General features: G+C 44.0%; 1 protein-coding gene across 1 annotated transcript in view; it reads left to right on the top strand.

Annotated features, from left to right (window-relative positions):
* The window catches only part of LOC135198468 (thioredoxin-dependent peroxide reductase, mitochondrial-like), a 76970-nt gene that overhangs the window by 36562 nt on the left and 33187 nt on the right, over positions 1–7221 (top strand).

Genomic DNA, 7221 nt, shown 5'->3' on the forward strand with positions numbered 1-7221 from the left:
CTGATTTTAAAGTGCCTATTAAAAACTACCAAAATAAGAGATATGATATTGTTAGAATACAATAAAGTTTTGTACATACTTACCCGGCAGATATATACTTAGCTTATGTCTCTGACGTCCGACAGAAATTCGAATTTCGCGGCACACGCTGCAGGTAGGTCAGGTGATCTACCCCCCCCCTGCCGCTGGTGGCAGGAATAGAACCGTTCCCCGTTCTAGAACCAGATTTTCTCTTCCACCTGTCTCCTGAGGGGAGGCTGGGTGGGCCATTCATCGTATATATCTGCCGGGTAAGTATGTACAAAACTTTATTTGTATTCTAACAATATCATTTTTGTACATGCAACTTCCCCGGCAGATATATACTTAGCTGATTGACACCCTTGGTGGTGGGAAAGAGACAACTATTTACTGAATAGACAGGTAAACAACATACGTTGTAGGTAATAAATAAATAAAAAACCTTGGTTCCTACTTGTTCAGGCGGAAGATTCCATGGCTAATGCCTAGGAATCTGCTTCGCCTCAGAGCCTCAGCGAGGATGTGACCTATGGCTAAGAGTTCTTGTGGGTCTGTCGATGGGGTCTTATCCATTTACTCGACAGAGCCTCTTACATGACAATATGCCTATGCTAGTGGCATAATTAAGGAGCACAACACCGATCCCGATCACCTGATCCTAACACGAGGGTTAGTGCTTAAGTTGAAAAGTTATCAAACTCCTTTCAAACAACCCAAAGAAAAAACACGACGTTAACTAAAATTTAACTCACTAGTTAAGGATCAGTATCGGCTCCCTATCCCAGCAATGTATCCGCAGACACGTATCAACCAAGAGAGAAGGATCTCTCGTAGGTTTTCTTGACATCCTTCGGATATGGGAAGTCAACACAGAGTTGCATCTCCCGTATGTGACAGCTAATATGTCCCTTATGACATATTTGTTTTATGAAAGAACAAGAATACAGAAAAGCTCGCACTTCATGCGCTTTTAATTCTCAGCTGTTTGAAGGAATCATCAATGCACTTGTCAAGTGCTTAGGAGATCACATTGTCTCAAAGAAGGCCAGGGCATTCTTTGATATAGATATCTTCTGGGTGAAGCCTGGAGCCTGGCTAGCTGCCTCGCGCCTGGCTGGAGCCTTGCGCCTGAATGGCGCCTAGAGCCTGGCTGGAGCCTTGCGCCTGGCTGGCGCCTGATTGGCTCCTCCCTCCTGGCTAGCGCCTCGCGCCTGGCTGGAGCCTTGCGTCTGGCTGGCGCCTTGCGCCTGGAGCTTGGCAGAAGACTTCATGATTACTGTCTATGAGTCTGCATGCCTCAAGAGTTTCAGCGAGGTAGGGACCTATGACTGACAAACCCTTCTGGATCATGTCAATGGGGGCTAGCCCGCTTACACGACGAGCCTTCTCGGATCCGCTGACCCACTTACATGGCAGAGCCTTACTTTTATCATATCAATGGGGACTAGCCCTCTTACATGACAGAGCTTTAGGTTTCTCTTTACTGGAAGGAGCCTTGCGCCTGGATGGATCCTCAATCCTGACTGGAGCCTAGCCTTGAAGGAGCCTGGCACCTGGATGGCGCCTGGCTGGCTTCTAGAGCCTGGCTGGCTTCTAGAGCCCTGGCTGGCTCCTAGAGCCTGGCTGGCTCCTAGAGCTGGCTGGCTCCTAGAGCCTGGCTGGCGCCTCGCGCCTTTGGCTTGGCTCCTCCACACTTGCTGGAGCTTCGAGCTTGGAAGAGTCTCTAGGCTGTCTGGCGATGTCCACATCGGACACTCTTATATCTGTCCGATTTGTTCACCTCTGGCGCATTTGCGCTCCAGGTTGGATGGGCCCGCTCCTTCTCAGTATCCGGCCATGACAGAGTTCCTTGGGCAACTGGGGTTTTTTTGTTTTCCGCCTCTGGCGTTTTTCCGCCTGTATTTGGCATTTGGCGCTTGGCTGCGCTACATTGTCCGAGAGTCCTGAACAACCACAAAGTTTATCAGGAGACTGGAGAAGGGTGGAAGAAATTCTTCCCTTTGAGCTTTTTGGCCCCTGGCAAGGGGAAGTGATTTTAGTCAGCTACACCCAGTAGACGACAGGATATCTAACAATACGAGAGAGAAGAGTCTTCCTCCGAGGAGGATCCTTCGTGAACACTTCTTTTGCTAACGAGATCTCTTCTTACATGTTGATGAGGTTCCTCGTTGCAGAATCTTTCCCTAATCCCTTTGAGCCCCGAAGTTGAAGGGAAGGAGTCTGGAAGTCGAAGGAGAGACTGAGCTGAAATTGGGCGGAACCCTGATTTCTAGCTCTTATTGTATTCTTCTGAATACCTTCTGGGAAGCATTTTGAGCCCTCATCGCACCCCGAAGACTCTGTAGGCAACGTTTAAACCATCTCTTCTTCTGTAGATGAAAATGTAAGTACCCTGCCTGGGCAACTAAACTTCTATCTGAAAGCGTTGCGTCAGGAATAGAGGGATTTAGTTCTTTTGCCAGACATACTGTGCTGGCAAGAACCCATTGCCGAGTCTTCCGATTGAATCTGATGCGAGATTCCAATGCACAAAAAATTCACTTGTCTTCTTGGTCGTTTAGGGCTAAGAGAAACAAAGAATTCCTTCATAAACTTCCTCAAAGAAGTTTGATGAGGAGCAGTTCCATTTTGTCAGAACACGGAATCTGTGGCCACAAAAAAAAAATTCCATTCGAAGTACATGATATCCTACTCTTGTCGTATTGCGGTATCGTATATATCCCGAAGATCTTAATCCTCTGTTATCTCTAATTTCCCTTGTAGAGACAGAGTATAGCCTTTTACTGCGTTCTTTGATAGCAGATATATACATAGGTGATTCTTCCCTCTGAAAGTGAAGAAAAAAACCTCGCTATGTGTTCACAGAGGTAATCGGAAAGAGGACAGTTTCCTCATTCCATCTAGCACGATCTGCAGCAATTCTATGTCTTTAGCCATGACTATTGTCATTTACCTTGAAAAATCCTCTCATTCATGTCCACTTCTGGTCAGTCTGCACGTGGAAAGACTCAAAGTGGAGAGGTTTTTCAGGTCTATTTATAATAGATTCTGATAGAATATCCAGATACTCTTGGAAAAGCCTTACGAAACATGCTGTGAGAAGAACGTGACTTCTGTGAATCCAACCTCTCTAAGGCCAAAATGAGGCATTCATCCTCTCTTCCTTTGACGCCCATTTATCTTAATATCTGTTAAGAATTTATAACTAGGGGAAAAAAAACTAAAGTTTATTCCCCTTCTTTAAATTAAAGATGTTCGTATATTGCAACCTCTCTTGGTTCGAGGAAAGGAAGCAGCTCTATAGGAAGCCTGTTCGTCTTCTACCTTGCGAAGAGATCTATGAAGACTTTCCGCAGGTTCTCAAAAACTCTTTTCAATAAATGTTACATACACGTTAACAGTTATTATCTTCGATCGAGAAGGTTCTCACGGACATGCAAAATCTTGCATCGAACCTTTAAGGATCGTTACGTTCCGTGTCTGTTCCCAAATAGGTTCTCTTTTGTTAACGCGAACAGGGGCGAAAAAAGAGATTCTCGATGCTCTTGCGATATGAGAGAGTCGTGGAATTGGCCTAAGTGATTAAAAAAAAATCATTTCATCATTCCTTGTAAGCGACCCCTTTCCGATTAAATGGGTAACGAAATCAGGAACGAATCTTGCCGTTACCGAGCCTCCGAGAGGCTACTGGTTTGTTTGTTTGTTTGTATGGTGTTTTTACGTGACTTCCGAACCACGTCAAGAGTGACTTCTATCACCAGAAATCCACATCTCTCACTCCTCAATGGAATGGCCGAGAATCGAACCCGCAACCACCGAGGTGAGAAGCAAAACCAAAACCAACCACTACTGGACTCTTAGGTTAATAACTCGCTAAACGAGAAAATATCTTGGATGGTACTTCTGGCGCATTGCGCCATGGCTGGCGCTTCTGGCGCAATTTGCGCCAGGCGGGCGCTTCTGACGCTTTGCGCCAGGCTGGCGCTTCCTTCTAGTTCTTTTAAGGTTATGTGCCAGAACATCTGTGCCCTTATGGTACCCGCCATCCTTCACGTGTTAATTCCGTTCTTAGTAGGAAAAAACTTTTATATACGTAGTATAGTCCATTCAGGGAAACAACTTCTGCCACTAAGAGAATGTTTCCCATCCGACTCACCCATCTTCTCTTGAGCAATATCCGATTCTAAAAAGGTTGTGTGCGTTTCTCGAAAGGATGAGAGAATTATATTATTTCGTGCTCTGCCGTATTAGACTCCTTTATAATACTGTCACATTGTGGTAAACAGCATTAATCTAGGAAACCTTTGTAAGGATACTAGGAATTCTGTAGTTAACCTCGGTATGCGCATAAGACTTGACCCATACCGTAGTCTTAAAGTGAATTCTCTTCTACTACATTCATCTTCTCACTAAGCATGTACTCTAATAAGCCATGCTTTCGTAAGCATGAGAGCATCATATAATATAGAGTTCCGCTGCGTTAGAATCCTTTAATAATGTTACCTACGGTAAACAGCATTGAAAGGTTGTAATATCTTTCTTATTGAAAGCTTCTTAGCAAAAGGCAGACAATATTTTATTTATGTTTGCTTAACTATCCCCTCAATCCGAGGCTAAAACCGCGATTGTAGGGGAGAGACACGGTAGTTATTCCATCCCGCAGGAGAGAGACCTGTAACCAACCACTCATGACCGACACCTAAAGTTACTGCGTTCAAAGTTGCGTTGGTCTCTAAGGGGGGGTCGCGATAGCAGTCTCCGTTAGCCGTCTGGCCTTACTCTTCCAGAGTTGCCCAGCTACTCCATTAAAATAAAGGAATCTTATAAAATTATCGAACTTCAGAAGTTCTTATTAATGCATATTTAAGCGAAACAAGACTTCGATAAATCTAGAAGCTAAGTAGGTGTTGTCTTAACAATCCCTTTAAGCGTAGTCCTTCCTAGGAAATTCCTGGAAGGATACTGATAATTGAGTTGCTCTACAAAGAAAAGTAACTACGGTATGTGTGATTTGCCCGTATCGTATTCTCATACAGCAGATACTCAACTACCTTCTTTCCCTGCCGAGGCAGATAAAGGAAAAATTTTTACTGTCTTCGTTCTTTTCGTTAATAGAATGATAGAAAGAGTATATATATCTCCTTAAGGAAGGAAGTTAATCCAGGAACTCTTTAAATCTTCGTGATTTCCTCATAAATCGCGGAAGAGACAGAATTCCTGTTCGTCTGTAGGGTTTACGGAAGGAAGTAGATATTTCCTAGCCGATCATACCCCACCAAAAACGTCGATGAGATTCTTATAAGAAAACTCCCAAAGCGCTTGCCTCTCATAACGAGGGAAGAGCATGAATGAAGGAGTGTGTCCGCATTACTCAAAGAGGAGCCTCGCGACTGACCTCTCTCTCTTAAGAAGATTTGGAATATTCTGGCGCCTGGCTCCTTGCGCCTAGCGCCTGGATAGTTCCGCGCGCCTGGAATGTTCCGCACGCTAGAAAGGAGGACTCGCTCCTGGAACGTTCGCTTGTGTGGAAGGTCCCGTGCGCCCTGATAGTTCCGAGCGCTTACTAGACCCCTTTTTAGAAAGAGCCTCTTGCCCGGAAACGTTCAATGGAAGGATCGTTCTGATTGCCACTGTACTATAAGGCTCCTTGCTCTAGCCGTCTGTTTTTCTGTTGCAATTTGCGCCACGCGGCTCGCGTTTGGTTGTAGGAACGCGGCTCGCGCTAGTCTGTTTTCTGGAACACGGCTCGCTGCTGGCTGTTGGAACGTGGCTCACGCTAGCTTGCTGGAACGCGGCTTCCTAATTCCTGGCTGGCTCTTGCTCATGTTCTCTTAGTTTTCACAGAGAACGCGCTAGATCATCAAAACATATACATTCTTCGTCTTTTCGGATGTAAGATGAAGAGACGCACTTTTTTAAGGATGCCTTTTCAATGGCTATCCTTGGCAGTCTGGGACGCTCTACAGAACCTGCCGAGGGGACGCCTGACGGTGGGGATTCTCTGAAACCCCCTTACGGCTTTCGACATTCCTTCTCCCCTGGGCTTGGGAGCTTGAAAGAGGTCTAGGCCTGGGAGCGAGACAGAGCCGATCAGACGACCCTCCACTGCAATGGGGACACTAGTAATCACTTCTTACCTTTCAATAGCTCGCATTTTGTTTTGAGCCACAATCCTTGTCTTCAAATTGCAATTATGAATTTGAAGTTTCTGCGAAGTAAGAAGGTGATGAGGATGCAACACTACTAGTACTGTTAATACTCTAATTGCTCGTTAGTACGAGTTCTAAAAACTTTTAAACAAAAGAAACGTATCTAGTTACATGCTTTACTGACTCCCTAAAGTAGGAAGTCAGTATATTTCCTCAATCAATTCTAACACTTATTACACATATTAATGAATAAATATTAATATTTCCCTTTCTTGCAAGCTATGTGAGTGTCTACCGAAAATTTCGGTAGTTACACGTCATATATTCTTCGAAATTTTCGAAGCCAAATTCATTAAAAAGTTAATAAAAGCGTATGCCGAACCAAAGACCCAGTACTTCCCTGCAAAAGACAGCCCAGAAGAAATCGATGGCGATGAAAAACGAAAATACAAGTCAGGAGGTAGCAACAACATATGTTGACACTACCGCGACAGAGAAAATCTGGTTCTAGAACGGGAACGGTTCCTATTCCTGCCACCCAGGCGCAGGGGGGTAGAATCACCTGACCTACCTGCAGCGTGTGCCGCGAAATTCGAATTTCTGTCGGACGTCAGAGACATAAGCTAAGTATATATCTGCCGGGGAAGTTGCATGTACAAAATCTATTTTTTTCATTTCCAGTCATGTTTCTTTCATTAATCTTCATGACTGAAAATCTGCAAAGAATATGTGCAGAACAGACATAAGTGAAAAAGGTTTTGAAAACTCATAGGGTACAAAGAAAAGAAAAGAAAAAAAAAAAAACAATACAAATACCTAGCCATGATCAAGGCATCCTACTTGTTAGAATATATATTACAGTACTTCAATCCATTTCCATTAATATTTTTTCATTCCTCTTTTACTTTTATAAGTAACCTCCCTTGTATTAAAGGCCTGTAACAATGCAGTAATTAATTTTATATACATGTACTGTGATTTTTACTTGGCCCATAAACTGGGTTAAATATGAATAAGTTTATATACGTTACAAAAACAGATCTAGTTTACC

The sequence above is a fragment of the Macrobrachium nipponense genome, chromosome 22 (assembly GCF_015104395.2).
Source record: "Macrobrachium nipponense isolate FS-2020 chromosome 22, ASM1510439v2, whole genome shotgun sequence".
Classification (NCBI taxonomy): Eukaryota; Metazoa; Arthropoda; class Malacostraca; order Decapoda; family Palaemonidae; genus Macrobrachium; species Macrobrachium nipponense.